The sequence below is a fragment of the Hakea prostrata genome, chromosome 7 (assembly GCF_041222555.1).
Source record: "Hakea prostrata isolate BN-2017 chromosome 7, UWA_Hpros_2, whole genome shotgun sequence".
Lineage (NCBI taxonomy): Eukaryota > Viridiplantae > Streptophyta > Magnoliopsida > Proteales > Proteaceae > Hakea > Hakea prostrata.
Window position 1 is genome coordinate 38,491,263 of NC_142606.1, and position 20,751 is coordinate 38,512,013.

At 37.4% G+C, this 20,751-nt stretch overlaps 1 pseudogene; it reads right to left on the reverse strand.

The window, feature by feature from the left end:
* Positions 1–280: 280 nt before the first annotated feature.
* LOC149011066 (uncharacterized) lies at positions 281–19,073 on the reverse strand (annotated as a pseudogene).
* Positions 19,074–20,751: the final 1,678 nt, after the last annotated feature.

Below are 20,751 nucleotides of genomic sequence, written 5' to 3' on the forward strand. Positions count from 1 at the left end.
AGAAATTTGCGCAGCAAATGTAACTTCAGTAAAAAATTGTAAAATTGTATGTAAGATGAAATCCTCATGAAAACATACAAAACTTTCTAATATATACAAAATAAAGAACTCACGAAACTTTATAATATGTAAAAATTAAAGAACTCACTGTATGAAAAATAAAGACACAGAAAGGATTTGAAAAGCCCCCCCCCCCTCCCTCCCTCCATTTTTGCTAAATCCCCCAAAAACTTAAAGTCTTTTTTTTACAGATTTATATCATCTACATCATGTCAGGAAACCAGTCAATCCGACAATAGCAATTGCACCCCATACACCCAAACTTACTAGAACCTTGTAGAGAACAACAAAAGATTAGAACATAGGGACCAAGCTAAAATCTTGGTTTCTGAGCTGCATCCCATCCTGGAGCTTACTGTATCAGCACTGGCCAAGGAGCATTCACACCTGAATTCCTATCCCTTGCTGCTGGCATTGCCAGATATTTGAAAAGGGGTTGATTCATCAATTACCATAACCATAGGGAGGTTAGAACCACCTGATGCTATGCCCGTCTCTGCCTCTTTACCCTCTCAAGTGCACCAATTTGATCAGGTTCCTCCCTCAGAGAATGATGATGGAGTCTAAATTCCCCAAAAATTACATCTGGAACAGGTTTTTTGCCAAATTCAACTCCATTCTCTGTGTCACTGTCCTCCAGCAATTCTATTTCTTCATTATCTGCAGTTACATTCCTCCCTCCATCCGGAGTTTGGATCAGCACCGACAAAACCCACTTTTCTGTCACTGTCCTTAGCAGCTGCATTGATTGCTGCAGGGGCCAACTCTTTTGTAGAGCAGCCATTTCATCTTCAGCGACTCCAGCACGCTTCAGTGTGTCCACAGTTTCCTCAAGGTTCAATTTCTGATATTTCTGCATCATATGTTCTGGGAGGATAAAAAGCATCTGCAAGAAGAAATTTAGGAGAGAAACAAGAAAAGTTCAGAATCAGTAAATTTGTCACCTAAACAATACAGGTTAAAAGCTCTCTAAACAATATAACAGTATTCACAGCATGCAGCGAGCAGAACAAACTTATTGTTCAAGAGCTAAAACCTCTCCAAACATTACAACGTTACTCACGGCATGCAGGGACCAGAACAAAACTCACTGTTCTGAGCCAACTAAGAGAACTTTTAGGACAGAATCAACAAGACTGTATAACCCTAAATTGCCAAATACATTTTCTTTGTTGGGAGCAAGAAAAAAAATATAGCATTACACTCCACAATATGTCTATGGACTAATTATTTATTATTAATTTTTTTGGGGTACAAGGGCACTTTCTATGCATAGGGATGGGGATGTTACATAGGGCCAACGGGCCGGCGGCCGGGCGCAACCCAAGCCCAGCCCAGGAAAGAGCCCACCCGCGGCCAGCGGGGCCAAGAAGCCCCGGCCCAAGCCCCGGGGCCAAGCCAAGCCCACCCGCCCAAGGCCCAAGGGCCGGGCGGGATGGGGGCCCCCCGAAGCCCCGAGCCCTCCCAGCGATTGGCCCATGGCCCTCCAGGCCCCGATTGGCCCGACCCAAGGCAACCCAGCTAATGGCCAATCTTGGTCGAAATATCAAATGAAGGCGAGAATAAAATACATATTAAAGTAAAAAACAAACCAAACCGCGAAAATAAAATAGTAAAGATGTCAACAAAAACCAAAACATACAAAGAAACAATACCCATAGAGAGAAAAGAAAACCAAACAGGGAAGCATTCGATGAAAAATGGAAATGAAGCCGAAGGGAAAAAGAAAAGATACCAACCAAAACAGCCAAGACAAAGAAACCACCAAACAAGCCCCCCAACCCCCCCTCCAAACAAGCCCCCCAAACTCTCTCTCCCCCCCCCCCCCGAGGCATATGAAAGCAAGCAAATGAGAATGCACACAAACCGTAAACAAAAACAGAGACGAACAAAGGAACGATAAATGAAAATATCCAAAGCAGAACAGCCGAGGTAGGATGTCATCACAACATTCAATAAAGATATCTTATTCAATACAAAAAATCATATTCAAAACCTGTAACAAGTAAATCAACAATAATTTAGTATTTAACAAAAAAAGAGACATAGTAAAGAAAATGATGTTTAGTTACAAACATAGATATATGTTTTAATAAAAAAGAAATACACATAGATTGTTAGATATCAGATGAGAAGGGGGATAGATTTGTTAGATATTAACAGTAATAGATTATTATAATATATACTCGCCTAGTCAAAAAACAAAACAATATATGAACTAAAATGACTGTGGAAAAATAAAATACCTAAAAAATATAAAAAGGAATATAGTATAATATGATCAAAGTGACTAAATGTCAAAACAAGACCAACAAGTAGATGAAGACGGGGTAAAACTAGTACATAGTAAAGATCACGCAAAAATAAAGAAGAGCCAAAATAGGGTCAAGACGGGCCAAAACAAAAGATGCTATACATAGTAATGAAGTAAACAATTAACTACAAAACAGATCAGCAAAAGACACGGCAAGACCACAAGAACAAAACCCAGGGGGGAGGGCCAAAGCGACCAAACAAGGCCGGACGGGGTCGGATCGGGGCTAATACAAGGCAAGACGGGGCCAAAACGGGGCGGGAAGGGCCAAGATCGGGGCCAAAACGGGGCAGGACGGGGCCGGGGCGGGGCCAAAACGGGGCGGGCAAGACAAGGCCAAAACGGGGCCGGCGGGGCAGACGGGCCAAAACGGGGCCGGCGGGGCCAAGACGGCAAGACGGGCCAAGGCAGGCCAAGACGGGCCAAAATCGGGGCCAAAACGGGGCAAGAAGGGCCAAAACGGGGCGGGCGGCAAAAACGGGACGGGCCGGGATGGGGGGCGGGGAGAGTAACCGGCCCGCCGGCCGTCGGGGCGAAATGGCCCAACCCCGGGCCAAAATTGCAAGCCTATTCGGGCTCAGGGCGGGCTTAGGGCGGGTCAGGGCCGCCAGGGCCAAACTTGCACCCCTATGTTACATAAGCCACCAGCAAGAGTCAACCAACGACCTCTTCACTAAAAGTGTTGGTCTTACCAATTGAACAACCCTGCATTAACATCTATGGACTAACTAGATAATGGTGATCTTTATATTATAGCTGGGTGATGGGTCTCAACCCCATAATCAGATCTCCTAACAGCTGGTCATTTTCTAGCTAAAATACAGGGATCATACTAAATATTATGTTCATTTTAAAAGTCAAACTCACCTGGCTATAGCTGGCGGCAAGACTGTGCTTGATGCATAGCATCTCTCTGAAGGTGTCTTCATTTCCATGGTGAACCTCAAAGTCATGCCATATTTTCCAGAAATCAGCATCAGATCGTGGATCTGCAAACTGGGATGCAAATTGGTAGATTGAACGAGCCCGTATAATTTTTCCTAAGCGCTTCTCTAGTTCAGCATACTTCATGCACATGGTCTTTACATCTTTGTCCGGGAGACCAGATTCTCTGGCTTGCTGCATTAACAGAGAATCAGAAAGAAACTTAACATAAGCATGTACAAATACATGAATAAAAATCCGGGACACCAGGTCCTATGGCTTGCTGCATTAACAGAGAATCAGAAGGAAGCTTAACATAAGCATGTACAAATACATAAATAACAATCCAACCCTCCCCCCCCCCCCCCCCTGGCAGGATGATTTGAAGTTCAATCAGAAATTTCACCTATTTTTGGTCTTCAAAGGAATATTCTTATTCTTAGGGAGGAAAAAGAAAACTAAAGGAACTCAGCAGGATATAAGAACCTAAAGAGGGAACAAGGATCTGGCAACATGGCACCCCAATGCCCCAGTCTAATGTTGCATGGGATCATGATGAGGCTTTGAAAAACTGGTTGTAAGAGTCTCCATTTTAGAAACAGGGCCACCAAAAAGTCAAGGGGAGAAATTACATGAATGGGAAACCAGACCATCGAGACACACCATAAAAAACTTAACAAGTGGCTAATCAAGAATTCCCCATTATCAAAAGTTAACATGAACACAGTTTTCCTTAATTTGTTATAAGATAGTATGAGCATATAAACTGCAAGCAAGACATTTATAAAACATATCGCAAAAAGTTAAAAGGAGAACTGAACAAACCTCATATATCTCCATTGTTTTTGGAACACCAAAAAACTCAGCTGCACGTTCAATGTACATTTCATACATGCCCATTTTCTCATTATCTGGCACAGCCTTTGCAGCTTGATCATAAACCTCCATTGCGTGCTTTGCTGGACTGCACTGCTCTCGAATTTTGCATATTGTAGATAATGAGGCTTGACATAGAGTTTCAGTTAGAATGGAAAACATGATACCATCTAAAAGCCAATTCTTAAAAGATAGAAACAAATTGACAATTAATATGATAAAACAGAGAGCTTGCAAGAGAAACAAAACCAATTCTTTTGTTTTTAGTATTATTCATTGCCAATACAGGCCAGTACAACTGATACATCTTGATCATATCAATACATTCAGTATAGAGTTCACTAGTACATATCGGCCATTATGGCTTGATGAATATAGCAACTATTGATACATCACCTAGAAAAGCCATTTTCACTCAGATTTGATACAACTCCTATATTAACAGGAAAATGAAGGAAAACTCATGACCAAGAGTCTAAAACCTTCCATTTAATCTTGGTTTTCATACTGAGAACTAAAAAACAACATGAGGAGCTGTAGAACATGATCCAATGATCTCCATGGCTATAAACTATCATAACATGTGAGAAACAACCTTATCTTTAATAAAAATATCAATTTAATGTACTTGTTTGGTCATATATTATTCTTTATCTTAGTGTTTGTGCATGATACTTGTTATTTATATTGCTTTTCATTCCAAAAGTAGATTTCCATGTTCATTTTAAACATTTCCACACTTTTTTTGCACCATATGATACAATGTGTCTCTTAAAATATCCAACTCGTAAATACTCAGATAGGCAATACTGTTACTTTCAACCTTGGCCATATGTATGTATCTTGTGTATGTGCCAACACCTGTGAAGGAAGCCTGGAAAGAGTAAAGATAATCCAAGTCTCCAACAAAACGTTTCTCTTTTTGAACTGATGAAACAGGTTTATCTGGTTCCCAAAATACTTAGTACTTGACATGTTGACTGATGAAAGCTACTCTGCCTTTGAAAGTACAAAAAAGGAAAAAAAAATCACAACCAAGTGATCTTAATGAAACAGAAAATAAAGTAGCTGGATTTGAGCAGCACATGAGAGTAATTCAGTGGCACATAATAAAATGAAGAAGATTTCTCATACTTCCATTTTGCTATGAAGGCCAACTCTTCAGCACTGTTCAAGCACTGATGAAGGGTAATATCAAGTAAATACCAAGTATAAATGTCTTCTCAAATCCTCTTGTAATGCCACAAGTATGGCTTTTCAATAAATCCAAAATATGCCAAAACCATAGGTCTCGAGCAATTCATGGAATGACTGGGGTGTTTGTAAAACCTGCCTATGGTTGGCCCCCTTCCGATTACTTCCCCACATAGGTATTGAAACTTGGAAGCCAGATCCCATATGCTCTTCTGCCAATACTGAATTCTAGAGTGTTTGTAATCACTAATTATCAGAGTAGTGCTGTAGGTAGTTATAAGCTGGTGGTTGACTGTCATTGCCATATCTTACTGAAAGGGATGCGTCACCTCTGATGTAAGATGTTGACTCTAGCCGTCTCTGCAGGAACCCTGTTTTATTGGAGGCTTATGGCTATACAAGTTACTTCAAAACAGGCCATTTTTTGGAATAGGATTTCATGCAAAATCAAAGAAAACACTAGATAATGGCAATTGTGGTTTTACAACTGTAGATAGTAAACCAATTCCTTGATAAAAGAGGAAAAAAAATCTAAAAAGGCTTTACATCAATGCTAAACTTGAACAAGCAACTGATAAAATGAATGGTTGCAACACCCAAGAAATTACCAGAGCAGGACAAGGAACATACCTTTTCAATAGCTTGTTCAAACAACTCTCTTGCCGGTTCCAGCTTCGTACTTTTATACTGGCTGACAACTTTGGTAACATATGTGACCCAAATATTCTTGACATGTGGATACTTAAAATATCTGAACGCCTCTTTCATATACTTTGAATGCATCCTCAAAGTATTTTTGCTCCTACAGAATTGAAATGTATAATTATTTTATAGGTAATCCGTTGGCAAAAACAAAATATGAAGGTACACATAGCAACTACCAAAAACACAGTAAAAGATACCAACCTCCAAAAGCAAAGCATAGTTTATTATGATTTGTGGAGTGGCTATCCTAAGATCAAGTATCCATTCATATGCAGCAAGCGTGGATTCCAAAGTTACAACGCTCTCCACCAAATCCATATAAAAGGCCCATAACCTCCAGGATTTGTGAAGCTTCATCTGCAACAGTTCATTCCCATCAGCAGCAACTGCACTTAATAGAACTTACAAGACTTTCTGATATTAATTGGAAACAGTTACAGTAACATTCTACGTTCATTATACTAGAAACCTATAACTCAGTGCCGATGCTTTAACAAGTACTCAGAGGAATAAGAAAGTTGTGCAGCCTATTTACTAACAACACAAAGCTGTTCATGTAACAGGTTCCTTCCCACCACCCCTTCTAGCACATGGTTAAACTCTAAGGAGAGAAAGAAGACAGTTGAAAATTGTCAAGGTTAGGGTTCAAGCACAAGGTTGCTTAAAGCATTACACCCTGAGTATCTAAATTGGAATACCCAGACCATTGCTTCCAGCTAGTATTTATAGACCAACACTAGGTTCTACGGTTAGTTGGACTCTCCCACAAAGGCCCATTACACCGTTAGATCGTAACTGATCCGATGGCCTGCATTAGAACATACGTTGGGTATAACTCAAATACCTCAATCATATTTGAGTATGATTCAGATACCTCAACAATCTCCTCCTATGTTCTACATATGGCTCTAGTGTTAGTCCCAGGAATGTAATGTTCAAATTCAATCCAGAATCATTCATAACTTTCCAAAAGAGAATAATATTCAATAGAGCAAATTGCACTGACACCCCAAAATGGAGGCTTTAAAGCACTAACACCCCACTTTTTGTTTAAAAAACACTGACACCCCAGTTCATTAAACATGTTAGTCCATTCCGTTAGTGAAACCGTTAACTCATTATTTTTTTTAAAATTCCAAAAATGCCCATATCAAAACCTGAGGAAAAAAAAGGGCCAAATCTATTCTCTTTCCTCACTCGGTTATCCACTTCACCTCCCCACCTTCCATTCCGGCAGTGCCAGCGACGCCGCCACCACGATTACCGCCTCTGGACTAGATGAATGGGCATAAAGCAGAATTGCAAAGCTAGGGTTCATAAAGATCAAATATATTCTCTCTCCTCATTCGGTTCTCCACTGCTTCACTTCTCCGCCTTCAATTCCGCCAGTGCCAGCAACGCCGCAACCACGATTACTGCCTCTAGACTAGAAGACCATAAAGCCTAAAGAGTTCAAAAGGCAAAAATATTAATGGGATTTTTCAATCTCACTCAGATTTGGTTCGACCCAACAAGCTTTTAGTGCACGAAAGCCACCGATTAAATCTCTCTCATTCCCTCTGTTGCCGCCGATGTCTTGCTATCAAATATTATAAGTCGAAGGTGTTCAAGCTTGGTGGCAAAGATGGCGGAGGACATAGGCAAGGTTGATGTAGCAACATCGAGATGGTCCTGGCCTTCCATTCTTCGCTGGATTCCTACCTCAGCAAACCATATTATCGCCGCTGAGAAGCCCTCCTTTAACCCTAACATTCTAACTTACCTTTGGTTCTCTCCATGTTGGAATTCAGATTTCTACGTTTTTGGATGATTAAGTCTACCATTGAATTGAATATTGATGTTATGCTTTGAATTCTTCAGTTTTGTTTTCTCAAGGTATTAGGTGTTACACCCTGCGCATCCTGATTATTGAAACTATTCTAGTTTCTTGAATGTTTTCCTTCTAGCTTTATGAACCCTTGCAAAATTCTGCTTTCTGCCGATTCATCTAGTCCAGAGGCAGTAATCGCGGTGGCGGCGTCGCTGGCACTGCCGGAACTGAAGGTGGGGAGGTGAAGCGGATAACCGAGTGAGGAAAGAGAATAGATTTGGCCCCCTTTTTTTTTTCTCAGGTTTTGATATGGGCATTTTTGGAATTTAAAAAAAAATAATAATGAGTTAACAGTTTCACTAACGGAATGGACTACCATGTTTAATGAATTGGGGTGTCAGTGTTTTTTAAACAAAAAGTGGGGTGTCAGTGCTTTAAAGCCTTCATTTTGGGGTGTCAGTGCAATTTGCTCTATTCAATATAATCCAAAAGAACACTTTGAATCAAAACATGAGTTTTAGAACAAATCTAAACCCAATCTAATTATAAGTTCTTCTTGGAAGTGAATTACTTATTCTCACAAAGAACAATACAATTGTTCCTTGCATCCTTGAACGATTTACTCATAAAGTGAATCATCCCTGTCGAGATCCATCATAATAGCTTTGATTGATTTTACTTGTCAAGTAAATCTTTCCACCAAGCCAGAGGATTGGAATCGCTCCTCCATTTTCGCCATCCATTGCAAATTTACCAAAATATGAATTTCATAACATATAAATTCAATTATTTGCATAAGTATCTAGTTCAATAAAAAAAACTAAGTACAACCCACATGATGACTGAAAATCATTCGCATTCTCATCAAGTTTCTATACAAGAACAAGATCTAAATGGTTTCTTTTACAAAAAGCCATTCCATATTTCTATTTGGAATGTTATAGTCATCTTGTCCAACATAGTTATCGATTTTATCATCAAATTTGGAATGACAAATCTTTCTATGGAAGACATATCATCAGATGTGGAATGATATAAAGATAACAATAACATCATTGAAACATATTAACAATTTCCATATTTCTTGTTTTGGAATAATAAGGTAATTAAGCTTCATATAAAGGTTGCTACATCATCAATGTGGAATGACTTCACAAAACTTTATACTCCACAATCTTACAAAATTATCTGAAATATGTAAATTGTAATAAATGCTATCAATGGCTAGATCTTATTCGAAACAATTCAAAATAACATAGAATTTTGGATTAAGACCTACCTATATGGTCTTTATACCCATTTCCCCTACAATTTTGAATGTTCAATTTGTATTTCAATCCCTTCATAAGAACATCTGCCACGTTCTATATTGATCACATATCAACTAAAGTGATCACTTCTTGGTCTATTAGATAATTCAGCACAACCTGCATTAGCCTAATTTGTCTCCTCTTACCATTAAAGAGTGAGATATTAGCTATCATTGTTGTTGCTTGATTATCACAAAACAAATCTTTAAGTTAATCAAAGGAATACCTAGGATCATATCTTTTATCGACTCTCTGCCTTATCTCCTACTAAGGCTAGAGAATATAATTATGATTCTATGAAAAAAAAGAACTCAAAACAATACAAGTTCATCTCTTGGATTTATTTTCAATAGCCACTTCACCTAGGGTAAAAATAATCACCAGTAGATTTGCTGTTATTATTTCTGAGTAATAAAATGCATTAGAATTATCCTTTCAAAATTTGAGGATATTTAATTTAGAGAAGAACATAGTTTAAAGTACCCTTAAGGTATCTCATTAGCCTTGTAAAGGCAACCTAGTGCTCTTTAATAGGATTACTAGTGAATCAACTTAGCATGCTGACTGTATAGGCTATGTCCGACTTAATGTAACTTATTGCATATAAGAGACTACCAATCAGTTTAGAATGATCTAACTAATTCACAGCTTTACCATCATTCAGTACAAGCTTTTGTTATAATCATATGATGTCTTTACTAGTTTGCATCCACTGTATCTCCATCTAGAAAATAGTTTTTCAATATAGCTAAATTGGCAAGGAACAATTTAATTTTTCTCCAACCCGATATTGTCCACCTTGGTAAACCTCATGCGTAAAAACCGTGAGGCTTTACCAAAGCGGACAATATCGGGTTGAAGAAAAATTAAATTGGTTAAGGGTAATTCCTTGCCCAGAAAAACTTACTTTCATGCTAAGTTTGGTGTCTACAACACCAAGATCAGTCATGTCAAATTCTTTAACTAAGGTTTCTTTGATGTTATTCACTACAAAATGATTAGAATCAAGAATTAACATGTCGTCTACATATAAGCAAATAATTATGACCTTATTCAACACAGACTTATATGTAAAGGCATTTATCAGAGTTACTCGTTTAAAACACAAAGCTCTTTACTTATTTTGTCAAATTTTTGTGCCATAATTTATGGTGCTTATTTAAGATCAAAAGACTAATTAATTTATAGTCTCTATGTTCGAAACCTTTTATGACATACCCTTCAAGTTTGTTCATGTAGGTTTTATAATTAATATACTCTTTGTCCATATCATTCACTCTATCAAAATCCACAAAATTGTAAAACTGATATGAATCACTTGATATGTAACAAAAATTTAAAGACATGTCCTTTTTATTTACAAGACCAAAAATCAACGACACAAGAATCATAAGACTGAATCAAAAACACATTAGTGTTATATAGAACAAATTTAGACTTCTTTCATCCAAATTCTATTGTCTCTTTCTTGCATTGATTTTAGACCCAATGAAGGTCTCTAATTGGATGCATATCTCCATTCAGGTGTTCTCTCTCTTCCCCTCCCTTTTTTTTTTTTTTTTTTAAATATTCTTGACAGAAGAGAGTAAGTGGCAGTTTCTTTCTAGATTTCGATAATGATAAAGCCATCACTTTGTTCACTTTAATCGAATCCTTTCTTTTTGTATATTAACAATAGAAACGTAGAATAAATAGCAACCCAAACAAGATGGGTCTCCTATTTCAAATTTCATGGCTTAAGGGTTCAATTTGAGGTTTTTCAATCAAATGTTACCCATCTAATATACTAGGCATATAAACTACAAGAAGGGGCTTTGATCAGCTAACAAACCCAGCTATAGAAGAGAAATCATATTCTAGATTTCATAACCAATTTTCTTTATATAAAAAAATATAAAAGAAATTGAAGGAGAAAATATAAAAGGGACAATTCCCATCTCAATACATTCATCTTTCAGAAAATTGACCGAATTATCACAAATTCTGATCAACAGTCGAATTCCCACAAATATCTGATCAATTGATTCTGATCAGGTCAAAATAAAAAATGTATAAAAAATTGATTATAATCATGGCATTTAGAAATAAAACAGAAAACTTCAGTTTAGGTTTTTCAATGTACCTTTAATTTCTTTACCACAACCAATTTTCTAGAATTGATTGAGTTCACAAAAAATTCTATCAATTGATTTTGCATTCTTGATTCGGAGCAACATAACACATAAGATTTCTTTCGTAAAATCATTCCATAAAACGAAACGAATATGATTAACAACTAATCAATAAGAGAGTGGAAGTACCTTATCTGCACGAATTTGCCCGAAAATTTTAAGCAGCCATATCTGCTCTAATAGAGGGACAAATCAAGTAAACATAGAAGTGCTCCCATATGTCATGACGGTTGTTCACATAAGCCCAAGTAGAGTCCACGATCTACTTAGAAATTTCTAAGAGGATTTCAAATTCTCTTCCTCTATTCACTGTACACGAAAGGCCAACCCTACTTTGAAGTAAACCCATCACTACTGAATTAGGAAAATATGCCACTTGGCCATCAGTCTTCCTCAGAACCGTATAGAATTGGATTAAGGCCATAGTCATTAGGCCAACTGCTGCATTCACATTTGTTTGCATTGATCCCTGATTCCGAAGCTGTTTCAAATACAGGTAGAGTTGATGCAACCTACAATACCTCACTTCTTCCATATGCCGCGAAGTAAGAGGCAAGCGGCCCATTTGCTGTGGCTACATGTAAGGAAGAGATGATTGTGTTTCCATGAAATACTGGTGCTGATACGGCATCATTAGGAACTCCACTCCAGGGACAGGAACACCTGATAAAACCTGTAAAGTATGCATTCCAGGAGCTAATGGCATAGCTGCAGAGTACATTGGGTGGCTCTGTAGTTGCTCTCCATGGACACCGGATAAATTCTCAAAGTGGCCAGTGAAGGGCCCAAGAGGAGTCGAACCGCAAAAAGCTCATTTTCGGTTTCTGACTGCGAAAAACGTGATTACGCCTGTACAACTTCAGATCAGACTCCGAAGCTTTCTTCTCACACTATCAACGTCTCTCACAAAAGCATCAACATCGCAAGTTTCAAATACCGAAAACCTTTACTTCCGTGCTTGCGTTGTTCTTCGTCCTGTGGTTTTTCTCCTCGAAGCAAAACGAGGATGTTGATCGGATTCTGAAACTCGTTAAAAGGAGTTTCAGGATGTCAATCGGATTCTAAAACTCAAATTTTCCGCTCTCAAGCACAAAATTCACACAGGAAAAAGAAATAATACTTTAAAGAAAGTTAGGGCTAGGGATTAAAAATAACACTCAACAATCCACATTCACTCACATTACAGAATCGTCCCCTACTTTTCTTATCAGAAAAAACAGAGATGAAAACCACATTCATTGAGGTTACGGCATTGTATCGACATACACAATTTTTTTATTATCAGAAACAAAATAAAAGTGAAAGTTATCACAGTGATCAAAGTATGATGCATAATCTCAAAACTCATTGGGGGAATGAAGAGTAAAATATACAGTGCGAGATCAGTTTGTTACAAAGATTGCAGGAAGAAAAAAAAAAATCAAATTTATGCGGGTTCTACAATGTCTAATCAAAATCCCATGGTTCAGTTTCACACTAATGAAGTAATTCTTAAAAAAATAAATAAATAAATAAATTCCAATGCACTTCACTTCAACTGAGGGTTCTGCAGTAGCACACCTTATTAGCTCCAGATAATCTCCCTCTAAAGTTCCATCTCTGCCCACAGACACCAAACACTTGCAAGTTGCAAGATCGTCCATGGTTTTTCAGTTTACTTGACTGCGTTATCAAAAATAACCCTAGCATTTGGAATGTTAAGGTTTCTTAATTGTATAAGCACAAAATTTGATATTATTAGATTTAATTATAATCTTCTCTTAACACCCCTAGAACGAAGTGGAGTACAAAGAACAGAGTTTTTTTTTTTTTTTGGTACTGGTGTTTTTTTAATACTTGAAATTATACGTATCCGGCTACCACTATACTAACCCACCATTAACAAAACAGAGTCTTTTTAGTAATAAAGTAATAGTACATAATAATTATTATTTTATTATTTTATTATATTTAAAAGCCTACATTAAAAATATAAGAAATTAATAAAATGACTAAAAATATAGATAACATAATTATAGGTAAATTCTCAAAAATAAATTGAAATAAAACCAGGGTTAAATCGTACGATTATATTTGGTACTATTTAAAACTTAAAAAATCATTTTGAAAGAGAGAAAGTATGGAAGAACTTGTGGGAGATATTGTAGGAAAAGATAGATTTGAAGTCGATTAATTAAATATGGGGAAAACAATCAACTCCAATATGAATGATTATGACTAAATCGGATAAAATCAATGGTTGAAAAAAAAAAAATTTTAAAATCCCTTACACATCAAAACAATCCATTTACAAACAAGTGGCTGAGAGAAAATTAGGGCAACATTTATAGCGTTAAAAAAAGCACCTAGTTCAAAAAAAAAAAAAATCCTCTGCACAGCAAAGCAATCGGCCATTTACTAACAAGTGGCTGAGAGAAAAGTAAGGCAACAATATAGCTTAAAAAAGAGAAAAAAAAAAAAAAAAGAAAATCCTCTACACAGCAAAGCAATCCAGTTCTAAACAAGTCGGCTGAGAGAAAATTTAGAAAGTAATTAAAATTTTTTTTAATTCAAAATAGAACCTTTAATTTCAGTTTTCTATTTGACACATAAAGAGAATAGAGAAAATTAGGGCAACATTTATAGCTTCAGCAAAGCAATCCATTTCCAAACAAGTGGCTGAGAGAAAATTTAAAAAGTATTTAGAATTTTTTTAATTCAAATTGAACATTTAATCTCAGTCTTCTATTTGACACATAAGTGCACTATTCTACATAATAGAGAGATGCCTTCAACAAGGTATTTTTCTCCAGGGCAAAATAATGTATTTCACATATATAAAAAGAAAATCAAAAGAAAGAAAAAAAAAGGAATATAAAATTTTTTTTAAATTGAAGGAGTTAAAAATTTAAAAAATATTTAGAATTTTTTTAATTCAAAATTGAACCTTTAATCATAGTCTTCTATTTAGCACATAAGTTTACTATTGTGCACTATAGAAAGACATGTGTACAACAGAAGATTTTTTTTCGGGGTCCAAATAATGTATTTCACACATATAAAGAGAAAATCAAGAGAAAAATAAAAAGAATATGAATTTTTTTAAAAAAAATTGAAGGATGCCCCCCCCTTTAGCCCCCTAGTAGCTCCACTTCCGACTGACGCCATGACCAGGATGCAAGATCAAAGAACGAAAGAAGACAAGGAAAGACACTGTTTCAAACACATGATACAATGTAGGAACAAGAAGTGTGAGTCAATTATATTTAGTAAGAGAGAATGTGCAGTGTATATAGCCAGCCACCTACACAAATATAAATCCTTGCAGAATAATCTAGAACAACAGCATTAGAAGTCTTCAAGCCTATGGCTGCCTGCTGAGTCAGCTTCTCACTAAGAATTTGGAATATAAAGTAAATTGATATTTCTGAAAAAACCTATGATTTTTTTTTAATTGAATATATATTAAGGGGTCTTGTCCTCACTTAATAGAGAAAAGACAGCCAACACAGATCTGTTCTAGTGGTTAAAACCAACACTTCTTAGTGAAGAAGTCGTGGGTTCGAATTTCGTTTGAGGCATATTAATATCCCCATCCCCGGCTTGTCTAGGCAACAATAGAAGGCTTTGAGAGGGTTCTCAAAGCGTAGAGAATAATGATAGTAAGTTGAATCTTGTACTTTGGTCGTCTTCAACGTTCCTCTTGGACTTTGAGTGTTCTCTCATTACCCAAGCCTATCATGATTCTGGTAAAGTGACATCGTCTTCAACGTTCCTCTTGGACTTTGAGTGTTCTCTCATTACCCAAGCCTATCATGATTCTGGTAAAGTGACATCAACACTGTGACATGCTAACTTTGATTTAATTTTCTAGTCTTTCTTCATTGTTAGCATGTCACAGTGCTAATGTCACTTTACCAGAATCCATCATCTTTTTACACTAAAAACGTGAATCTGTAAATTTATGGGTATAGAGTGAAATCCAGAGATTTCATCTCCACTATAAAAATGCTAAACATTTGCGCATTCACGAAAATCACAGATGAATCCACTGATTTCATTCCACATATTCGGTTAACCAAACAGTTAATTTCATAAATTATGACTCCACATATTTGAAATCTATAGATTTGAAATTTCTAGATATTTGAAATCTCTAGACTCATGTAACTAAACAGGCCCTAAATACTCTTTGAGGAACTTGTAGTGTTTTTCCTTTTTGGCCAAAATGGACTTGTAATGTTAATTATCTCCACATTCTCAAAGCAGTTAGCCATGGCACACCTGCTCACATTGCCTCTTCCTCTCCTTCAATTACCGATGAAAAAGATTTGAGAATTGAGGCTGCCACCAACAGATTACCTTCCCAATCTCTAATGATAATCCCTATTCCACCCTTCTTAGTCTTTTGATGCCAAGTTGCATCAGTATTGACCTTGACAAAAGGATAGTTAGGTGGCTTCCACTCTTCTCTTATCTCTAATGTTTTTCTAATTTCAACCGAGACGCTTTGATTTAGCTTCGTAATCAAAGACCAGAATTTTGAATGGGTTGTGATCGCTATTTGCATAACCTCAATAGGTGACTTCCTTGACTTGTCTATTACCCTTGAGTTTCGAGCATTCCACAAGGACCATAAAATGAAAGATATTAGGCTCTTCACTTTTCCCCCTTCTTTCTTTTCTGATTTTTGTAAATCAGCCCAAGTCTTCATCCATTTGGCCATTGTTGTAAATTCCTTTTGTGAGCTTCTCCATGTTAACGGGCTCAACCCATACCACACTGCTTTAGCAAATTCACAATGAATAAGTGTGTGAGTAATACTTTCTCCTTCCTTACCACATGCACCAAAAAGCTCGTCCACTTTCATACCTCTTTTACTCAGCTCCTTAGAGATAACTAGACAATCATTACAAACTCTCCACAGGAAGTTCTTCACTTTTGTTAGAGTTTTACACTCCCAAATATCCATTCAATTTACTAAATTCATCTCTTCCCAATTATGCACCTTTGATGATGATGAAACTCTATAATCTTCTGTTTCTTTTATATTTTCAAGCAACTTATAGGCTAATTTAACAAAGAACCTGTCATCCTTCCTTGCACCTCAAATTTGAGTATCTTGAGAAGAAAAAAGAGCTAAAGGTATACTAAGAATTGCTTCAGCTTCAAATGGAAAAAAATACCTTTTAATTGTGTCCTCCTTCCAAGTTCGACTTTGTTGGTGAATGATGTTAGCTACCATCTCAAAACACAATACTTTATAATATTGGGAAGAAAGGGTTTCAGTCTTTTAACCAAAATTTTTGCAATGATTTTATAAGACACATTACACAGACTAATAGGTCTATAGTCTGAGACTACCTTTGCCTCATCCTTCTTGGGGATAAAACATAAAGGGGTATGGTTAACTCCTTGGGGTAAACAACCTTCTGAGAAGAAAGACTTTACAAAATTAACCACCTTCTCTTTAATCAACTCCCATAATTTATGAAAAAAAGAGGCATTAAACCCATCCACCCTTGGTGCTTTAAAAGGTCCTAGGGAAAAGACTGCATTTTTACCTCTTGATGATCCGGAATTGTCGAGATACCACCAAGAGTCCCTTCAATGGGTGGGAAGAGGCATTTCACAAACTCGGGATCCAAGGAATCCAGGGATTGGTAAAGTTTTTTCATATGCTTAGCAAAAACCCCCGCAATATCCCTTGGATTAGAATATAGCCTACCATTAGCTTCAATTGAATCAATCCGCCTTTGGTGGAGATTAATCTTGCTAGAAAGATGATAAAATCTCGTATTTTGATCCCCATTAGAGATATACTTACCTTGCGATTTCTGAAACCAAAATATTTCTTCAGCTTTTAGGGCCCAATCAAGCATTTGTTTCTTTTGATATATAAAATCCCAATCCGGGGTCACCTCATGCTCCATCACATCGATTTCAAGAGCAGTTCTATGAAACAAATTATCCACTCTAGCAAATATTGAATAAATACTGAATTATTCCAATGTCGCAAGAAACGAGACATATTTGACAGCTTTCCAGGAAAAGAGCAACAATGGTTTTCTTCCCAAGCATACTGAAAATTAGAAGAGAAGTTAGGATGAGAAAACCAAGAATTTTGAAAATGAAAGAGCTTTCAGCCTCGAATTGGTATCGCCACTGGTTCTAGGATCAAAGGATTGTGGTCAAAACCAGTCGCCGGTAATTTTATTATCTGCGGTTCGGAAAACTACTAACCCACTTCAAAGAGGAAAAAAACCCTATCTACCTTTTCTCTAACTAGATTTGGCGGATTTTGTCTGTTAGTCCATGTGTATGGACACCCTAGTGTCACAAGCTCAAAAAGGTTTTCGATCGTCATGAATGATTGCTTTCAAGGCCGAGAGAGCACACGACGGTTTAATGGTACCACCTACTTTGTCTTTAGCCTCCAATAGTTCATTCAAATCCTCCATATGATGACAAATGGTTCATTAATCGACTATAATATAGAAGCTAAGAGAGACCAAAACATTTTGTGGTCATGATATTTGGGGGGGGGGCGTAAATGAACACCACCACAACGGGACAATCACTCAGCTCGCATAAAATTATAATGACTGATGGATTAGAATATATCAACTGAGTTTGAAAACCAGACGATGCTAAGACCAACAAACCTCCCTTTAACCCTTTAGTACCTCAGCTGGTCTCATTTTTAACCATGTAAAATCCATCAAAAAGTTTCCTCTTTCCATGAACTAGCATTTGATGATCTCAGCATTTTGTTTCGCACAGGAATACTAATTCAGGCTTATGTTTCTTGAAAATTTTCCCTAAGCACCGCTGTGTAAAATTACCATTGATACCTCTCACATTCCAAGCCAAAATCCTCATTATAACATAAATTCCAGAACCTAGTGACTTTCTTCCACCACCAATCTCCCCAAGATAAACACGCAGCTCGAAAACAGATAAATTTATAGAAGATAATAATTAAGAACAGAAAAGGAAAGGAAGTATTAGATTACACCAAATCCTACACCTAGTAAACAAACATTCAAATAGTACTTGAAAAACATAAACGCATCAAGCAAAAACCTATTTCTGGTTATGGGATGAAGTCTATTTAACAAGCTCATCAAGATTGCAAGTATATAAATAAAGAGAACTATGCAGAAATCAAAGAACTCAAAGTATTTATGGTATGGGAAGACCTGGGGGATGCCAACCCACGGTTCCACAACCACATTCTGAAACACAACTTGAGGACCTTGTTGATTTGGAGCCATTTGTTGTATTGGTATAATAGGGTGAGGGTTAAGGAGATAACGTGCTTCCATGGATCCCCAAGTAGCCCAAAACAGAGTATTGGAACCTATGGACTCCAACATCAATGAATCAAAGAAAAGATTGAAGCGATCAAGAGGTGGTAGTTGCATGAAATCCGGCGATGTTCTACGGCGTTTGCGAGTGGTTGGAACAGTGATAATGGATTGTTCATCCACCCTATCCTCCATCCAGGTACCTCCATTGATTTGAATTTGAGCATCAACTTCATCTGTTTGAGTTTGAGCATCAACTATAGGCATCTTGTGGTCCTTCTCAGTCTCACTGCTTGTCTTCTCATTTTTAGGGCAGTCACATTTGGACACCAAAGTAACAAATTGCATGTTTAGAGAGTGGATTGTCACCCTCTCTAGCTGCTCAATACGATCCAAAGCCAATTGTAGCTTCTTCAGCATTTGTGTTTCATCTCCACGTATTGTATTGTTTCTTCCCTCGCCACCTTCTCCTCTCCGATCTCCATTTTTTGTTTTCCTTTACACTCTTTCTCGAGTTCATCTCCTCCAGTTGACTATAACAACATGTTCTTATCCAACCTGACCATTTCGACGTTGATGTTAACATCAGTTTGTGAGTCATCCAAATTACACCCGAGATTGATAGGAACCTCTTCATCCTACAACAACAGCCCCATCACATTATTTCTTACCACCTCATTCCCTTTTAGCACTTCCTATTCCTTAGCACAACTTCATCCTGTTTCGCACAAGGGATTGGCCCCTTTAGTCTTTCATTGCCACCCTCCATCTTCTTCACATCCATCACTACCTCTTCCTTCTTCTTCAAACCCTCCACATTTTTGTTTTTCTGAATCTTTTGGCCTTTACATATTCCAATAACACTTTTCTCCCCAAGTGAACTATTAGACTTTGGATGGTGTTCATGAATAAGCATTCTATTGCCACGAGCAACCACACCTTTGCCACAACGTTCCCCAACAGCTTCCCTACTCACCATCATAGGGATCACAAAGAGATTTTCCAAACACAATGTTGATAAAACTCGAGTACTTCCCACTTTGATTGGCTGAATAATAAGATTTTGATAAATTTCTCCTAGCATGATTGATTCTTACCATCACTTTCCTCTAAAGGACACCGATTTGAGGAATGGTTAATCTTCCCACAATCGTCACAGATAAAATGCAATTCATATTTAAGTTGAACATGCACCCACTCTTCTCTACAACTCTTCAGTTGGGCATAGAGTCTAATAGGGTGATTAAGGTTATGCGTTATCTTAATTCGTGTTGAACCTTCTGGCATCTTCAAAGCTTCCACACCCATTTGTACCTCCACCACTTTCCCAAGTTTGCTTACAAACTTCAAAATAAGCCCATAATCAAAACAATCTACTTGAATGTCCCTCATCTGCACCCACACCGCAATCGGAGGCAAAAACCCCTTGTGTTTGTTTTCAAGAATCAGCATCAATGCCAATTGCAACAACAATCTATCCACCCTCCATGGTGACATAGATAAAACCTCATTTCTATTGAGTTCAGAGGCAAAGATAGCTCAGAAACCAGCTTTGCCAATTAAAGAAATATCAACAGCTCCCAGAGGCACCCAGAGCTCCACCAATCTTTTGCAAATTTCCAAGATGTGCTCAACACGATCTCCAATAACCTTTCCATAAAGAGTCTTCGTAGCAAGACATAAAAGAGAAGTTAGAAAAACCCCCTTCAGTCCAACCCATGTTATTTGATTGCCCCTTGAAAATTTCCCTTGAACTTGAACGAGACCTTGTTGAAAAGTCATGGTTGTTGGTGAAGTTACCCTCAACATAGCTTTTGAAGGTAGGGTTACGATAACTTCCCATATTCAGCTGTCTTCCCATCGCTTTATCACCTAGGCACCCCCTTCTTTCAGAACCCAGGACAACAGCAGGTACTACCAACGCAGCACCCAAATGAAACAAAGGATACACCCAATGGTCCACACAAAGGTTATTACCTGCAAGAAAAAGAAAAGACACACCAGCAAAAAGAAGGGCAATGAAAGAGATAACACTTCAAACAGCCGTTCAGCTTTGTTTGTCCTAAACATAAACACAAATGAGGAAAAAGATGATAAA